This window comes from Lepidochelys kempii, chromosome 3, assembly GCF_965140285.1.
Source record: "Lepidochelys kempii isolate rLepKem1 chromosome 3, rLepKem1.hap1, whole genome shotgun sequence".
NCBI lineage: Eukaryota > Metazoa > Chordata > Testudines > Cheloniidae > Lepidochelys > Lepidochelys kempii.
The window spans coordinates 198,593,786-198,613,546 of NC_136382.1; the positions used below are offsets into that span (position 1 = coordinate 198,593,786).

Sequence of the window (19,761 nt, forward strand, 5' to 3'; positions counted from 1 at the left end):
AAACCAGGTTTTTTTACATTTTTCTACTTCCACATACTTTTCAGTGGAATAAGAAATAATTGAGAGGTTGTTCCATGCATGATAGTAGGAACTCAATAAAAGGAAGAAGAAAAAGTGTTAATGTTTAAGGCCCCAATTTTTCTTTCTGTCTTCTCTACAAATTCTCATTGATTTCAGTGGGAGTTCTGCACATGCAGTGACTGCAAGAGGGGCTCTAATTGCTTGTATTTTCAAACCGATGGAAAGGCTTTAAAGCTGAGCAACTTCCATTTGTGCTAATGGGAACTGTATAGCCAACAATGCTCATGTCATCTTGAAAATATTCCCCTTTTATCTTGCTCTTTTTAGATCTGTCTCGATGGAAGAGCTCTGAGGGCTCTTATTAAAATGTAATTATGAAATTCATAACTAAACACAATGTTAAAAATATTGTTTAATCTACGTCTTTTTCTCTGACAAGTGTGAAAATGTGTGCAATATGACAGAAGGCTTGCCACAGTAATTGCATGTTATGAATGAATGACAGAGAAATATCTGTCTTGCTGAAACAGCTGCAGAAGGTAGGTTGCTCCTGTACAGTTTTAATTTATGTGCCATCTGTTTAGCCATTTCTTTACATTTTCCTTTAACTGATTAAGGGATTATTTTTTTCCCTCATACAGGCATAGCCACATTTTACCTGACCTTTTTCACATACATAAGAAACACCAAGAGAAAATATTGTGTTCATTTTAGATTAGATGACAATGTTTATTAGAGTCGGACCATGGCCACTGATTCTTAAGAGCTACATTCTGATGGGCAGGTTAGTCTTTTTGCTGATGTCATAAATGTGCACCAACTCTGTAGGGGGCAAAGCTTGGAGCTCATTACTGAAAAACATGAAAGCTCTTTTTCTCTGACACCCATCCACCCACCACAACAACTGATATTGGCTTTGACAGACCCGCCACCCACACCTCAAAATTTCCATGCTAGCAAGCAAAGGGCAGATTACGTAAGGGGAAACAGTAAGTGTTTTCGTGACACTGATTTCCAGTAGTTATAGACACATCCTAAAGCGATCATTTCCTTGGGAGTTGTAATTATAATGGTAAAAAAGAAAGAAGTAATATTCTAAACAATTTTTTTCAAAAAATATAGTATTTTCAAGACCTACCCAGAATTTAAGATAGATGCATTTTTGGATAGTAATCACTGTCGACTTAAATTTGAATTAAAATGCTAAATCAATTGCAAGATAGCATTAAATAACACTACATTAATCTTAGCTGATTATCAAGGCTTTAATTCCTTCTTGGAGAAATCAAAGGGAAAGAGAAAACAAAATACCCCCCCCACACACACACAAAAACTCAGCCCTAAGTGTGTGCATTCTCATTGTTTTTCCATCAGTGGAATCAATCAAATTATAGCTACACAATAAAAGTGTGTCATACAATGACACTACATTTAAGGATCTTTGCTTATTTCTGTTGAAAAATAATTATAGTTTATTATCTTGCCCATTTCATATCATATCAGGCTGAAATTTGCAAAAATAATAAAGTATGGGTCTAAGAATATAAGGACTTTCAAACCAGAGCAGACCAAGAGCATTGCCAAGCATTGCCATCCAATTGACTATGTTGTCAGTAACAAGGCTCGTATTGGATGCTTAAGTGGATGATGAAAGCGTCCATTCTATACACGATCAATAGTGCAATACTAAAATGATGGGACGACACACCTGCATCAGCCCAGCTAGTGTTCACTTCACATCCTGACACATGAGACGGGCTATCCTTTTAAGTTTTAATTTATAGTACTTTACTAAGTATAACAGAAATTGCTATTCTTATTCAGATACATTTCTAATCCTTTTCTGAATGTCACTAAACTAATTGCCTCAATACTATCCTGCAGCAGTAGGGTCCATAGGTTTATTTTATGCTGCTTAAAATCAACTGTTTTCTTTGGAAATTTGTTGTTACTCATTTCCATCCTGTGTCCTATTGTTTTTGATGACAATAGGGTAAGTAAGAGCATCCGATTTACCTTCACTTACGTTATTTCACCACCTTCTATTATATCTAGCCTTACTAGTCACATTAAATGATCCTAGACTTTTCCCACAATGTGGTTGACTTCATAGTTCCCTTACCAACACATAGGAAAAATGGACATTAGAGCCATAAATAGCTCAAAATGGGTTTTAAAATAAGAGGGCAGTGCCATCAGGCATAGCTGTCCTTTCAATGACCCCACTATTGCTGTACCATCGTGGGGGGTGAGTGGGGGAGGATTGCTTGACCCCCATCTCACACACTCCCTAGCAAAACTGATATTTCACTGGGGAAAGAGCCTTCCCATATCCTCTTGCCTATCTTGAATAAGGTATGGGCCATGAGAGGGAAAGCCATAGGTACCCATTCTGCCCTCCCCATTGCACTATACACACAACATTTTGGATTGTGTATGCTTGATTCTGCCTTCTGCCATGAGTGCTGCTGGCTACAAGGGGGCCTCTGATTCTATTCCTCTCTGCCCCTCACTGCTGAAGAGCTGTTCTCTGCAGCTGCAATGCTGCCTGCTGCTATGTCCTTCCTGCTCCTGCCACAAGGAAGCCCTATGGAGTGTGTTATTTCTGAAAGAGACGCCTGTGGGGCCCCTCACAACTCTCAAAACAAGATTAAAAAGTCAGCTGTACTGAGCTATTACTACCCTCACTTTATTACAAAACAAGAACGAGCAATAGAGCCAAATTTTAAATTCTCCTTTAATATAATCCCCAATCTCTTGAGTCTTATACTTTTTTGCTGCCCTTCGCTGGATCTTTTCTACTTTTGCTATACACGATCCTTTTTGAGACAAAATGACCCAAACGGAAGGCTGTATCCAAGACCTACTTCCATTTATAAAATGCTATTACTATATTTTTCCATGATAACTTTTATCCCCTTCTTAACACAGCTTTGCATTTTGCTTTCTCATCCATTACCATTTTTACTGAGTAGTCCCAGATAATTTTCCCCAAAGGAGTTACAACTAATTAAGAACTCATCCAATGTCAGTCATTTACATGATTCCATTGTGGATTTTGCAATTCTCATCTAGAGCCCTTTGAAGTCTTATATAATGTTAATCACTGAGTCATCAACACATTAGACCATTTTGTTGTTTATCCCAGATCATTGTTAAATGTATTGAGCAAAACTGGCCCTAGTGCTGATCTCTAAAACACTCCACTGCTAACCTCCTACTACATTAAGAATTGATTGTTTGTTCTTAGTCTTTGTTTCCTATCTATTAATTGATTTTTTAATCCACTACATGCAGTGGTTACTAAATTCCCTCAGCAGCTTCTTGTGAGAGATTTTATGAAAAGCCTTTTGCAAGTTTGCTGTAAATAACTTATACCCACTATTTTCTCAACTCTTTTACAGAATTCCATTAAAGTGAGATACATGATTTCCACACACAAAACCTGGCCTTGCTGCCCTGATCACATTATATTAATCTACATAGCTTTCCAAGTAACTCTTTTAATGATTTTCTAAACTTTTTCTTCATTACCAACACTAAAGTAAAATGCTGGTCATTCTATTATTTATTTAATAGACAAGGGGCCCTGATCACATTCAGGGTCTCAATGGGCTAGATGATGTAATATAGGGAAATCTAGTCCCTGCCTCAAAGAGTTTATAATATAATATGACAAGCAACACGTGAAAGTTGAAGGAAAAAAAGAGACTATCAAATACATACGACTGTATATACATACAAACACTTACTATTTTGTTCTTTTTTTACTGTTTTGTTTTACATTAACATATAAATAAGTATGAACTTTCCTCAGATGCACCTCAGACTAGTCACCATATGCTGGCTGAATTCTTGTTGGAGTTATTGCAAAAGCGGGTCATGGGAAGGAATATGAGAGACAGGGTAGTAGCCTTACAGCTATCAGTATACAGTGGACATCACTAGAATAAAGGCTGACAAGGTAGAAAATATGAAGCGCAGACAAGTAGACAGTCAAGACTGGTATTATTAGCTAAATGAAGGGGGCCATGGTATGATGAGAATGGGGAAATAGAGATCAGCAGCGTCATACATATTAAGGAGAAGAAGAAATGAATGGAGGAATGGTGGGCAAAATTGTAAGGCATTTCAAACAACTTTGGACCAGTTGTAGCTGTAAAAAGATTAACATTAAAAAAAAATCATGTAGATTGTGATTCATACGGCATATGAAGCACGGGCTGTTGGTATTAGGACAAAAAGAATGACCAAGACTTCATTCAACATTTAAAAAAGGAGCCACTTCTGTATAGTAACCAGTGTTCATTACTATTAAGGGATGTTTACAACAATGACATGGTATTATGATAGGGCCACAATAGCAGTTCCACTGAATGAACTATTCTGTTACTAAAGGTCAGGTTATACAGGGGTATAACTGGAGGAATTGAAGTGACTTTCAAGGAAATCCAGGCCTTAAACATGGCAATTTTGGTCTCATTCACTCATATTAGCATTTCAATGAAGTCACTGAAAGTATGCCATAAATGTTTTACTAACTTAAAGTAAAGCAGAAAATTCAACTACATAGACTATACGCTAAAATGTTAAAGATCTGTTTTAAACCCACAAAAGTAGTACCATTTAGCATATGTCACTGAAAGCTGCCACTTTTTCCATAATTCACTCCAACACTAACATGTGCCATAGTGTCACAATATACCACAGTGGTCTGGTATACTGTAGAGTATGAGAAATCACCTGCTCTAGTGAGACAACCCAAGAAAAACTGTATGATCTGCCAGATTTAATCACCTCTTCTATCATTATTCCAGCAGCTGCCATTCCCTTCCATAAAAAAATAAGTCATTTGGTGAGCATTAACAGTTTAATGGATGGTGACGTGTGGCTGAAACAGAGCAGTCATTCAGGATACTAAATGATCGGTTACAGAACACCAATATGGTCCCATCTCCTTCCAAACTAGTAACCCTATACAACAGATTGTCATTCGTAGAACAAACCTTGCCTGAGAATTGTGATTTTATATCCAATTAAGAGAAATTTTCAGGAAAAAAAGGGTTCATAAGGTTATGTGAAGTTTTCCCTTAGCAACAATTTTAGGATTAAAAAGATTCAAAGACCATTTGGCTACAATCATCTCCATCATAAGATGGGAGTAGATTTTACTTTACTGGAAATGGTCCAAGAATAATGAAGCTCATATCAGCATGCCTTTCCTAAGAAATAATATATATCACTTTATATAGTTGCTCTAAAGTCAAACAAACAAAACTCCACACTTTAAGACAATTCCCAGAAAACATTTTAGACATATATTAAGAACATGGAAGGAAAAAGAATAATGTCTCAGTGTACAATCAAATCTCACAATGAATGATGTCGTGTCACTCTTTCAAGTATCCTAAATATTCATATATTGCAAGCACCATTAATACTGTAAGTTTCTGTGCCACATCTGAATACTGCATTTGAAGCCTTTACATTTAGCATTTGTATTTGTGAAGGAAAAACTGCCCAATAGCACTGCGAACATATCAGCAACCCTCCCTAACTGATGCTGTATCTTTTATTATTATAAAATACAGGCAGCTGAAATACTGAATTTTGCAACTGAAGTTACAGACGTTGTGCTAATGATTATCCCACATCCTTTTAATCTTTCTGTAGTATTATGTGCTTTTTCTCACATATCGATCAATAAGGGACCGATCAAAAGCCTATTAACGTCAATGAAAAGATTCCCAATGACTTCAATGGTTTTGGATATGTCCCTTAGGGTGAAATCCTGGCCCCATTGCAGCCAGTGGGAGTTTTGCCATTGAATTTGACCAAAAGTAACACAGTTAGCTGCAAAGTAAAAGATAATGACAATACAGACAGCAATTAAGGTCTGTCGACTCTGATCAAAGGTGGCCAAATTCTCCACAAGCAAGAGGAGTTTTTCAGAGCTTTCTATCTCTTTGGAAGAGGTTACAAGTGACAAGCTATGTTTTATGATGGTTTTACAGTGTAGATTACTCTCCGTTAAGGACTGAGATGAGGCGGTCCCAAGCGGTGGTAAGCCAACATTTCATTAATCATGGCACTCAGCCCCCAAAGTCTTTTTCAAAATGCTCTATAGTTTTCTGAATGTGACAAAACCTGCTGAATTTATGTGCTGAAAATGTTCCAGTAGTTTTAAAAAGTGCTTTTGATGTCACAGGAGAGTAAAACTTTTACTATATTTCCTATTTCCCAGAAAAATGGTTGAAGCTTTCAATGAGATAATTAACAGCCTCTACTGAAGATCAGAGTTTCATTCTCAATATTTTAAATGAAATGCACAGAGAATGACCCAAACCAACTTGTTAATAAATTTCTTTATCCTCAGTAGTTAACTGCCCCCCAAAACGTACAGGTGATGGAAAATCAGCATATTCTCAGTAGAAGACCCCAGACGACGATCTGGCCTATAGCGTTAGCTATCCATCTGAAAATTGCCAATTGTTTCTACAGTATCATCCCTGATTTCTGGTAAGCCCACTTTGACAAATGAAACAAAGCACCATTTTCACAGATCATTAATACAAGCCATAGCGGACCTCCAAGAATAGGAGAGGTAAGTCAACTTGTTTACATTCCACATCAACAAAATAATCTGCCACCGGCTTTGTTTCTAATTGGTTTAATGTGAACAGAACCAACAAGTCACAAGTTTCACTCCTACATAATGTCAGAAAATACATTTTGGCTGAATTTTTTGAATCCTAAAGTTAGGCAGTGAAATCTATATTTGAGGACCTCAATGCTGAATCCAGAGTATGACCTCAGGAAGGCTGCAAAACATTCCCAGTTGATAAAGCTTTCCCTCTGTAACGAGAATGACATTCACAACATCAACTAGTCTTCTCTTCTCCCTTGAAACACAACTCAAATCTCTTATCTTAAGCAAAGCTTTTTACAAACCAAAAAGGGAGAAGGGCCAGAGGCTCCATGAAGTCTATGAGGGACTTAGCAACTTCCAATCTATTTTACACAGAATGTGCTCAGATACAGTACAAAATCCTAAAACAGGCAAGATACTCAGCATGGCAGACACCTGTAACTGCATAGAACAGTTTGAAGGAGTGACATTGGAATGTCCTGGTTTTCAGAAGTGCTGGGCACTCACAGCTAACTACTTCTGATATTCAGGCCACTCCTCATAAGAAGTTGAGTAACTTTAGGAACTCAAGTTTGAAAATGCTGGACTTCATCTTTACACAGGAGAAATAATGATGTACTCTCATACCGGATATGGACCAAATAAGGGCAGCCAGCTGACATTTTGCTTTAAAACCTATATCAGGGTGTGAGGCTTTGGGGTTCAACCCAGACCAGTAAGATGTTTGTTGTGTCACCACGTGTCCTGGGGGAGGGTGGGGTGCGGTGCTATGCAGCCTTGGTTTAGACCGCTGTCACCAGCAGCATGGTCACAACACAGTAGATTCACCTGACTTCACCAGCCTTCATTACTCCTTGAGTGGTGACCCCATACCCTCCCAGTCCTGAATTTCCCCAAAACCATCTGCCCTGTAGTGTCCAGCCCTCTCATTGAATACTTACGGAAGTTATGTTGGCTGCTCCCTTAAAGAGACAGAACCACACAGCTTATTAACTTAACTGAAGTTAACAAACCCTCTATTTTAATGAAAACATTGACTTTGTTCATAGTAAAAGTAAAACAAGTGGGCTGGAGTAGCAGGAGTTGACCCAGGCAGTCCCCCAACCTGGAGGACTGACCCTATGGCTGCCAGGTGGTAAGTGCTACATGTAAAGAGCTGCACACTAGAAACCATTTGCAGTGCATGACAACAAAAAGTTTTGTTGGGCCTACAAAACCCAGGAACGATCCTGTATATTCTTGAGTGACATCTACTGGCACCTTCTCTGTTTTATAACTCTTTACAAATATACATTCATCTTTGTTTTATAGAGCACTCTTGAAACACCAAGGAATTGCAGGGGAGGTGAAGGGGAGGAATTTGGGGATAGTTTTGATTTAAACCCACACTGGAACTTGCAAGTTATGTGTCTTTTATCATTATAAACTCATTCCTTATACAGACCCTTGGCCGGGATGGTTTGTTTACCTGCCGTGTCCGCAGGTTCGGCCGATCGCGGCCCGTTCCAAGCCAATGGGGGCTGCAGGAAGCAGTGGCCAGCACATCCCTCGGCCCGTGCTGCTTTCCGCAGCCCCCATTGGCCTGGAGCGGTGAACCGTGGCCAGTGGGAGCCGTAATCAGCCGAACCTGCGGACGCAGCAGGTAAACAAACCAGCCCGGCCCACCAGGGGGCTTACCCTGGCGGGCTGCATGCCAAAGGTTGACGATCCCTGCTCTACACCCTAGATTCTCCTACCTTTCCTCATGAGTGCAATGTGAAATTATAGTTCAAAGTCCATTCTCTCTCATTACTGTATGAAATAGTATATTAAACACAACTTTCACCATGAGATATCATCTCAGATCAGACATTTTAAATATTATACGGTCTGGTTATAGAGCACCTATAAAGAAACCATTTGAAGTGTTTACAAAAAAGAAAGGAAGGATATTTTTAACAACAAGCAACAGAACAGAGGTCAGAAACTTCAGAATTAATTTGCATTTCATTATGAGATGCTCCCAGGTGCAAAAATTAAAACGCTTTGTTTTTGCTGCCCTGATCCTCATTAACAATTCAATTTCTATTTGCATACTTGCAGAAATGACATCCTCCTGTACACTCATTTGTGGTTGGGAAAAATTTCTGAACTTATCCTGCTGGGATCTAATTACCACAGTTTAAAAAAAAAAAACACTGGTAGACTCTCTCCTTCACTGTTTTTTTTTCTGGAGAAGGCCCCTGATATTGTTTCAGAAAGCTTTCCACATTATGATATCTGTTTAACAGACCATACCTAGAGAGTTCACACTGCAAAAACAATTCATGTGCTTTAAAATGAGCCAAATAAGCAACACATTCAAGGAGCATAAGTGAAGCAGCACTCCCTCTCCATGTGATTTACTATTTGTCCTATAGCCAAACTGGTTAGCCAAAATCCTGGGCCTTGTAGGGTCATAGCCATTATGATGAGAGATCTGAGATACAAGTATGATATATTCTTCTGGTAATCTGATTTATTTACTAAAAGTGTCCACAAACTCCTGTTTCCCTGAATACATTAGAAACAATCAGCAAACATCCCCGAGTTTGCCACTCCAGTGGGCTCTGGGACCAAGGTCTGTCCCTTGGTCACATGCACAACTCTTCCTCCTGGCTTTCTCTCACCAATATGCACACAGCCTGCTGCCAATATTCTAGCCTGTGTTTACAACCAGGGAAACCACTGAGTCACCATGGCATGCCATGTAGCCTATTGTCTTGGAAAACTTTCCCCACCATTGTCTATTCTTGTTTTTACTACATAAAAAGGATTGATTGCTCCTCCTGTTGAGTCTGCTTGGCACACCTTCTGTTGAATCTGCTTGGCACACCTTTTGCTCCTCCTGTTGAGTCTGCTTGGCACACCTTTTGTCTTTAATGAGACCTGTAATTGTCTCTGGATCTAAGACTCATCCGATGACAGCCTTAAACACCTTTCAGGATAACGTTATATTATAACTTAACTTAATGTAGAAAAAGAAGATTTTGTTTAGCTCCTTACCTATGAAATAAAATCCCTACGGCCCAGATTTTAAAAGGTATTTAGGTGTTATGGCGCTCACCTGCAGGCTCCTAAATCAGATAGACATTACAATACTGAACACTGCAATCCCTCAATTACCTTTAAAAATCTGGATCTGAGTGCTCAGTTGTGCCACCCTTACATTAAATAGTACCTTGCTAGACATATCGTCTCTCTGACCACAATGGGACTTCATGTAGTAAGGTACTACTCACTATGAGTAATGTTGGCATAATTATGCCCCAGACAAGATACAGCAAATGTAACTGATGAAACTTTACGTACATGCCTTCAATAGACATAGACTCATACACCTGAAGGCCAGAAGGGAGCATTGTGATCATCTAGTCTGAACTCCTGACATTGCAGGCCACAGAACCTCACCCACCCCTTCCTGTAATAGACCCATACCCTATAGCTGTGTTACTGAAATCCTCAAATCATGATCTAAAGATTTCAAGTTACAGAGAATCCACCATTTATTCTAGTTAATGCCAGCAAGGAAGGTGGAAAAAAAACCCCTGGTCTCTGCCAGTCTGATACGTGAAAAATTTATTCCTGACTCCATATATGTTGATCAGTTGGAACCTGAGCCTGTCAGCAAGACCCACCAGCTAGACACCTGGGGAAGAATTCTCTGTAGTAACTCAAAGCCCTCCCCATTTAGTGCCCCATCTCTGGCTGTTGAAGATATTTGCTACTAGCACTCACAAATGAACCACAGGCCATTGTAGGCAATCTCATCATGCCATCCCCTGTATCTGACCAAACTCAGTCTTAAAGCCAGTTAGGTTTTTTGCCCCCACTGCTCCCCTTGGAAGGCTGTTCCAGAACTTCACTCCTCTGATGGTTAGAAACAGTCATCTAATTTCAAGCCTACATTTGTTGATGATCAGTTTATATCCATTTGTTCTTGTCTCATCATTGGCACTTAACTTAAATAACTCTTCTCCCTCCCTGTATTTATCGACAGCAATCATATCTCCCTTTATTTGGTTAGGCTAAACAAGCCAAGCTCTTTGAGTCTCCTTTTGTAAGGTAGGTTTTCTAGTGCTCTGATCATCCTAATAGCCATTTTCTGCACCTGTTCCAGTTTGAATTCATCTTTCTTAAGCATGGGGAATCAGAATTGCACACAGTATTCCAGACGAGGTCTCTCCAGTGCTTTGTATAATGGCAATAACTCCCCTCTCTTTACTGATTGTGGGGTAAATCAGAAGTAATTCCATCAAAGTCAGTGGAGTTATACTTGTATGAAATTAGAATTAAGCCCAAAGGCTCTGTATGAGCATCTGTATTAAGAGTAACTAGGTAATTATAAGATATAAAATGTCCCTCAAGGTGCTCATTCATCACTGCAAGGTAGTGGGTGTCAAATGAAGAGTAAAAATCAGCAGTGGGTCAAAGCTAGCAAATAATGCAAATTATTGCTATAGATTAGACTCAAGTTCCAGGGTTCTGCCTCCCACACCCATTTACAATTTAAATGTCTATGACAAGAGTGTCTTCACATACTAAGCTTTATCATCTTAAGATATCACCTGAATACAGAGTACACTTTGGATTTTCCACTATCATCTTTCTCATCGCTGCCATATCCTATTCTATGTTAATGCCCTTTTTGCATTCACAACTTTCAGAGATCAAGAGCATCCCAGAGAAGGTGCTCCCCCAGCTGGTTGGCTCTAGGAGCCAGAATACTGCAGACTGTTCAGAATTCATACCTGAGGAATAGTATCATCATGTGGCGTTAGCCAGGTCATCAAACTGACAACTGTCAGCTTTTTAGGTTAAAATATATATAGTCTACAATCAGAAGCAAATATTATGTGAACCGCAGCAATATACAAAGTGTTAAAAGAGGAGATGCAGTAGCATAATACATTTGAGTTACAGAATAAGCGTAGAATGGCAAGTCCCAGGCCTACATGCACAGAGAATGTTATGAGCTCATTCTTCTTTAATAGCTGAGGGTAAAGTGTGGGCAGGGGAGGAAAAATAAGGATGCTAGTTATGCTACTTATGTAGAAATTCACCACTACTGGCTTTTCCACCAGGCTGGACTAGTATTACTACTGTCCTTGGCCAAAGGCATGGTTGACTTAATGGTAGCAGGTATATTAAGTGAAGGGACAGAGGGGCTTAACAGAAAATAATAAGGATTTTTGCATGCTGTTCCTGATTCTCTGCTGATGAAGCTGGTACACCTTCTTCTCTCTCTCGCATTGGTATTGAGGCAGAGGGAGCTCACCTGTGGTTCTTGCCTTTGTCACCTGTGATCAGCTGGTGAACAGTGACATAAGACAGCTACTTTAAACAAACAACTGTTTAATCTTAACAGCAGGGAAAAAAGCATCATATAAAAAAAAAGTTTTAAAACAACAGAAGGCCTACACATATATCTAATTTACCTGCAGTTCTATGTAAGACTATCTTACTATATACACCTAACCTTTGGGGTCTGGGCTCACCTTAACTCAATACTTTGTCTCCTTAAGGGAGTGTGTCCTTTCCAAATTTAGTCACAGTCTTAGTTCACTCTTCCTGGGGTTCTTTAGCCCTGCTAATCCAAAACCAGTTCAGTGAGCTCCGCAGGAGAGCCAGAGTATCAAGGTGAATGGCTTTTGCATTGTCCCTCAAATCTTTGCAGGGAAGCATATATCAGGATTCACCCACCTTCCTGGCAATCCTGCTATTGAATAATTCAATATACTCATATTTTAAAGCATCCTTCCAACAATCAGACACACAGAGAGAAACCATACAATATTCATAAAATTATTACAGCGCATCTTCAAAACCAACACACAAACCACTAAGTTTTTTTTCTGTCTAGTAACTTTTGACATTTTGCCCAGTTCGGTCACAATGAACACTATACCATTGCTTCAATAGAGTTATACCCACTCACATCAGCACTGAATTTGATCCTAGTATAGGATACTCATGATTGAATTCATTAAACCTGAAGACTTTTATTCTTTGGTCTCATCCATTTTGTAGTATCATTGCTTCCTCAATTTGTCCTGGACACCATAGAAAGACAAGACAAGACACTAGGCTGTAACTTTATTCAGTAACACATCTGATAACTATCAGACAATAACTCATCCAGTGCAGGTCATCCTTCCTTTGTAATCCATATCACCTAGTAGAGGGCTGCCGTCAGCCTAATCTCAGCACCATCATCTGAGGATTAATGGGGTGAAGAAGAGAGGGTTGTCTCCTCACTGCATTGTATACGCGGAGTCCCAACCCCATTCCCCCACCTTCTTTAGGATTCACTTCCAATTCAGGTTTACCAGGGAATCAGCCCCCTACTGAACAATTGCCTGCACTAGGCACCAAGTTGTAAAATTCATTTTGTCACAAGTAATCTTACCACCAGTTTCCTGTACTGCTGAAAGGGAGATAAAAACCCCGCACCACCCAGGCCAATCTGGCAATGAGGGAAAATTTCCTTCCTAGCCCCCAAAAGGCAACTAGAATGATGCCCACAGCAAGTCCTATTCTAATCCCAAAGAGAGGTAAGGGAACTTTCATTTTCACTGCAGAATGGCCTCCACTTGGGTGCATGGGAATTAACAGGCTTTGTGACAGGGTCAGGCCAGATGGCTAGAGGAGAGTGATCCTATTGGGATCCAGGAAGTGGGCAGGCAGAAGCCCGCCCACTGCTAAAGGACCTCCCCCCAGCCTAAGGGGAGGTTCCACAGGACCTGGAAGCCAAATGATTCCAGAGGACAACTAATGACATAACAGGGACAGGAGTAAGGTCAAATGGTTAAAACAAAGGGAACTTGACGGGGACAGCAAGCAGAGAACCCCTGACAGCACCCACTCCTCCTTGAAGGCGTCAAGGGAGCCAGTGGACACCGCCCAAAGGAACTCTGCCCGGATGCGTGAACGGACGGAGGATCAGAAATAGGCCCTACCGTCACAGGAGACCCTATCGGCCAGCCTCCTCTCCCTGGTTTTATAGATGACCATTTTAGCCAGGGCTAAGAAGAAGTTGACCAGGAGGTCCTGTGACTTTGTGGGGCCATGGATAGGGAGTGCATAGATAAGGTGAGGGGAAAAGTGCAACCAAAAACATAACAGGATGTCTAAGAGGAGCCGGAATAGGGGCTGCAACCTGGCACACTCCAGATAAACATGTGCCAGTGTCTCCCTCACGCCACAGAAGGGGCAGGTGTCCGGAACTGGCGTGAACCGTGCCAAGTACATGCCCGTGCTCATGGCTCCGTGAAGGAGCGGCCAACTGATATCCCCGGCGGGCGAGTGATAGAAGGTAGATATATTAGCCCCAGATTAAACAGATCCCTTTTCCCTGAGCAAGATAATGGGCTGTTCCAGAACAACCAGGAAGTTGCTGGAACCAATTAAGGCACACTAACTAGGACACCTGAAGCCAATTAAGAAGCTACCAGAATCAATTAGGACAAGCAGGCTAATCAGGGCACCTGGTTTTAAAAAGCACCTCACTTCAGTTAGTGAGGTGCGTGTGAGGAGCTGGGAGCAAGAGGTGCAAGAAGCTGAGAGTGAGTAGGCGTACTGCTGGAGAACTAAGAAGTACAAGTGTTATTAGACATCAGGAGGAAGGTCCGGTGGTGAGGACAAAGAAGGTGTTGAGAGGAGTCATGGGGAAGTAGCCCAGGGAGTTGTAGCTGTTATGCATCTGTTACAGGAGACACTATAGACAGCTGCAATCCATAGGGCCCTGGGCTGGAACCCGGAGTAGAGGGCGGGCCTGGGTTCCCTCCACCCCCCCAACTCCCTTTTTGATATAAGAGGAGTTGATCTGAACTGTGGGTCCCACCAGAGGGGAAGGTCTCTGGCCTGTCCCCTGACTCATTAGGTGGGCCAGCAGAGACTGCGGGGATTGTTCTCCTCCTTTTCCCCATGCTGGCCAGTGATGACCTTAGCCGAGTGAATGGCAGGTTTGTGCCACTAACAAAAGGAGCCAAACTGAGGACTGGTGTAAACCTCTGAGGTGAGCAAATCCACCAGAAAGCACGGGACCCACCAATACAGGCTTGGAACTCTGTCACAGCTTAAAGAATCATAAAATCATGGAAGTGTAGAACTGCAAGGGACCTCAATAGGTGATCTAGTCCAGTGCCCTGTACTCTTTGTGGTTAGGTGGTCTATACCAGACCCCTGCCATGACATCACCCTGTTTTTTTACCCCTTTTATCCTTACCCAGAGAAGTGTGTCTCCTATTTCCATCTCAACCTCAGCCTAAGTATATACATCTTTGATATACAAGGCAATACCTCCTCCCTATTTTCCCTGCTTGTCCTTCCTGAGCAAGCCATACCTTCCTATATCAATATTCCAGCCATGTGTATTATCCCACCAAGTCTCTGTGATCATAGTTGGACATATGATAGTTATGATATAAACTATGATATCATAGTTGACAACTATGTCATTAGTTGGACAGGATACTGCACCAGTCTGACCAACTAATTAGTCACAGAGCCCTCCCTCCTAAAGACTAACTTCCAGAAAGGTGCCAATGGTTCTTTCCCCTGTTGGGCCAGACAAAGATCCACAGCCAAGACCACCACCTTTGAGGCTCTGGGAGGAGAAAAGGGCACTGGGTAATATACCATTGAGCTAGAAACTGTGGTTTGATTTTATGGGCCCAGAGTGCTAAATCTGGTTTAACCATCTCTTTAAGGATTCTCCACGCCTAAGGGAATTCTTGGGTGATGCGAAGCTCCCATAATGGCTCTAAGCCCCTACCCCTCCTGCCCCAGAGTACAGAGTATGCCTGGGGAAAAAGGAAAGTGTAAGGAGCAACCAGGTGCCCCACCCAGCAAACCTCACAGCTAAGAATCACTGGCTCCCAGAACAGTTTGGAGGGGCTATGGGCAGCTGGTGTAAGTTAGAACAGACCCAAGATCTGGGGGCTACAAAAGTGTCCTTTGCGTCTCCTTATCTATGTCTTCTCCTGAGCACAGCTCAATTGGACTGGATTATCTGATCCTAAACATATCACCCTTCCTTCTCTGATCTTGTCATTTCTGTTAATTTAGCAGAAATTCAAATGTAAAGCAGATATAAAAATTACTGGTTTAACCGAATGGCTGCAGTGTATGGATCCATTGCATATTTATTGCTATATTTATTTACTTTACACTTTAAATATATTCTACTTGCTCATTTAGGGCAAAATTTGGCTTTCTGAGCCATAAGGCACATCTCAACACTGACATTCTGCCGTGTTTATATGTGCACAGCTCCCACGGATAGGAGTGAAGCCTCTTTGATGGAATGGAGAGCAAAACATTACCCTTCTGGAGTGAGAGGGAATTCTATTCATTCACCACAACTCATTATAAATCTTATGTGTGAACAGAATATAAAGCAGAAATTGCAGGCACACACACACACACACTCCACTTTTTTAAGTTTCACATTTTAAGGGTTAGGTTAAAATTGCAACTTTGGGCAGAATTAGAGAAAGTTGCATCCTCTACTAGTTCTGTCCTTAAGCAAGGTAACATGAGATTGGAATTTTACTTCTGAAATAAAAGCTTGTTCTATGAAGAAAAAAAAATAGAGATAAAGAGAGACAGCTCAAGGTCTCAAGAACTGGAATTATTTGTGGCAGTGAGTCAAGGAGCTGTTTAACAACAGTGTAATTGATTTTTTTAAATTAAAAAAGCTGATACAGTATGTGGGTCCATCATCCAGTTGCCAAGACTCGGCATTTCCTAATCAGAGCTGAAAGCAATTTTTTTTTTGTAAAAACAATATTTTCTTCTTTGTCAAGAGAAGAACTCTGTGAAGAATGAACCTTTAGATATTACTTTCAGGTGATTGAAACTGTTCACCCTTTCAAAGTTAAAACTTTTTGTGAAATTATGTTTATCTTATAGAAAAGTTCAATTTTTCATGAAAGTTCCTGAATTTTTAATGCATGCTTTTATCAGAATCTACTATCAAAATCATTATCAAAAATTGGAGCAAACTGAAAACTCAGTTTTCAGTCAGAAAATATATTTTTGATAATTTTTTATAAAAATCTCAAAAACAATCTAGAGAAAAACATTGCTAACGTTTCATTTAAAATATAGATAAAATACTGCAGAAAATTTCATAAGCAACAAGGCAAATTGGTCCATTTTGAACCCCACAAAATGGAAATAATGTCAACATTTTGATTTTTTTTCACAAAATAGTTCTCTCATTTTTTGACTTAGTCACAATGTACATAATGTACAGTCATAATGACATATCAATTACTATTATTTTTCTTTTCTATTACAGTAGAGTCCAGATGCCTTCTCAGGATCATGCCTCTATTGTGTAAGGCATTGTACAAACATAAAGACACATTCTCTGCCCCGCAAAGAACCTATCTTGCTCGGAAAAATAATTTTAGAACCTGAAAGATTTATATCAGCTGTTCCACAGATCTATCCTTCTCTAAATTCTCAATTTGTAACGTTGGAAGAACAGAATTCTGCTGCTTTGGGAATTTAGCTCTGAGTCACTCAGTGATCACATTAGTCCCTGTCTGTCCTTCCAACATTTACACACTACATAATGTCTGTATGTTACTTCTAGGAGCTATTAGGAGATATTTTGACCTGAGCATTCTCCGCTATGAAGATGATACTCAGATTTCTTTTTCTACTAGCTGCTTCATGACTGTCTGTCAAGAAATTGACCATGCCAAAATCTCACTAGCATTGAATTGTGGCTAACAGACTTTAGCCCAAAATACATTAAATTAGTTTCTTAGGTTTGCAGTTAAAAGAGCAAATCACTGCCATCAGCTTAGAAAAATTGCCAGGGCAGGGCATCTCCTTTACCCGTCCAATGACACAACATTCATTATGAGTAGATTTATGTATAGCAAAACTCTGTATGCCATTTTCCCTTCCCAACTTCTCTGGGATGCTCTGCATGTCATTTTCCCTTCAAAAATTCTTTGTCCACTTTAGTGGACCCAAAACACATCCACTGAACACCTCTTATGACCAAGTCATCTTATCCTAGCAACCGTGTTGTAGTCTTATTACATCAACCACTAACATGCCAACGCCCAGATTTTTCAAAGGTCAGTACTTCATTGTAAAACAATTGTGCCAAATTATTCCTTACACTCTTTCTTCCCTACATGGCTAACAGATCAGAGTCCCAAGTCCTCCATCCCTCAGCTGCTCTTTTCCCCCTGAATGTCACCTTTGTCCACTGAAAACCAAGTATTTGGACAATATACATCCATATCTGTCTGTAAATTGTTAATCTTCAAATGAGAAATCTTCAAAAAAATCTTAAGTCTTTTAAAAGTAAGATGAAGTGAAATAAATACAAATACAAAATAAATACAAATAAAAACAAATATGGATCAATAGAAAGACCTACTTGATATTACCTTTTGATTTAAAATACTTCCACATCAGAAAATGCCAATGCAGACTTATAAGGGGTGCTTTAAAGATTAATTTAAAAACAGAACAGTATCGGAGTTTACAAAACTATAGATAGGCCATATTATTAATATTTATTTCATGTTAGTAGGGCCTAGTAGTCCTGGTCAACATCAAAGCTTCATTGTAATGAAAACACAATGTAAGAGAGGGTTAACAATCTATCCTTAATATAAGAAACAAATGTGTTAGACAAACAATAGGCGGGAAATGGGGGAGAAGGGTGAAGATAAGAATGAAGAGATCATGAAGTTACAAAGGTTATTGATGGTTGCATGCCTCACTAGTACATACCGTGTTGATTTCAAATTCATTCGGCATGATTTTTTTAATCCTTTGCCTATGCTGATTTTAAATTTATTTTATTTTGTTGTTTTTAAAGCCTCTGCCTAATTTTTGTTTTTCATCCTTAAATGTTCCTATATTATTATTATTATTTTTAGCTGAGCTCATCTTTAGTCTTTTGCATGAATTCAGCAACTTAGGATGTTTGCATGATACATCACTTTAAAACCCAGACTGTATTGTACAAGGAAAAACACGATCTGTTTTAGACTAAAATGCTACCTATAAGTTTAATGTAATGTAAATAACTATATAAACAGTGTGTCATGCTGTCTGGAGTAGCTCACAACGGTGAGTGCCAAATTCAGGTCAGACTGTCAGAAAACAGGGCAGATACCCTAAACCGGTGGTATACTCTATAATTAGCTTTTACCAAGCCAGTAACAAATGTGCACTCCTGGACCACTATATTAGTCTTACCCTGGAGTCACACACAGCACCCTTAGGTCCTCCAGCGTATTTTATCATCCAGACAAACTGGACTTTGTGGTAATGGTCCCTTATACCACATATCACATTACATTAGATTACTCCCAGCCCCGAAGGGTCAGTCACTTACCCCAGGTCAATGGATACTCCCAATCTCACACCAAAAACAGCGCTGCTAGCCAATTTCTCTGGTAAACTATCTAAAGGTTTATTAGCTAAGAAAAAGAAATGAGAGTTATTGAGAGGCTAAAGCAGGTAAAATACGTTACAAGTGAGTCCAAGTTTGTAAGTCCAAAGTGATAGCAGAGATGCAGTAATCTGAGAGTTTTCTGTAAGTCTTTCAAGGTTACCCAATTTAACTTTGGAGATCTCTGTCTTGCATTTGGAATGCTCCCTGAAAGTGTCCAAACAGCTCAGCTATACAGGATCATTCCCTAGATGCATTATTATAGTTGTTTTCTATGGAAAGCAATCTGGCAAGTGTTCTCACCCCGTCTTTCTTTGTTGACGAAATGCAAACTGATCTTGTGAATTTACACTATTGAACACAATGACCCATGCTTTGAAGTTAGCAACCTTTTACATTTCCAAGGATCCAATCTCATGGGATGGGTAAATGAATGTAAATACAATGTGATAGCCAGAAACAATCCTTCATTAGTTTTCTTGAAGTTTACACATCCCAGTACATCCACATCTTAATGCTAACACACACTTTAATCTCTGGTTATCTAATTACAGGGTATACATAATGTAATGTGATAGTAAACAACAGGTTATGTGTAAGTGAAGACAATAACATTATCATTTCTTTAATATTCACG

At 39.8% G+C, this 19,761-nt stretch overlaps 1 protein-coding gene across 1 annotated transcript in view; it reads right to left on the reverse strand.

Moving 5' to 3' along the window:
• Window positions 1-19,761, reverse strand: part of MACROD2 (mono-ADP ribosylhydrolase 2) — a 1,318,211-nt gene that overhangs the window by 425,377 nt on the left and 873,073 nt on the right. The gene's annotated exons all lie outside the window — the stretch shown is intronic.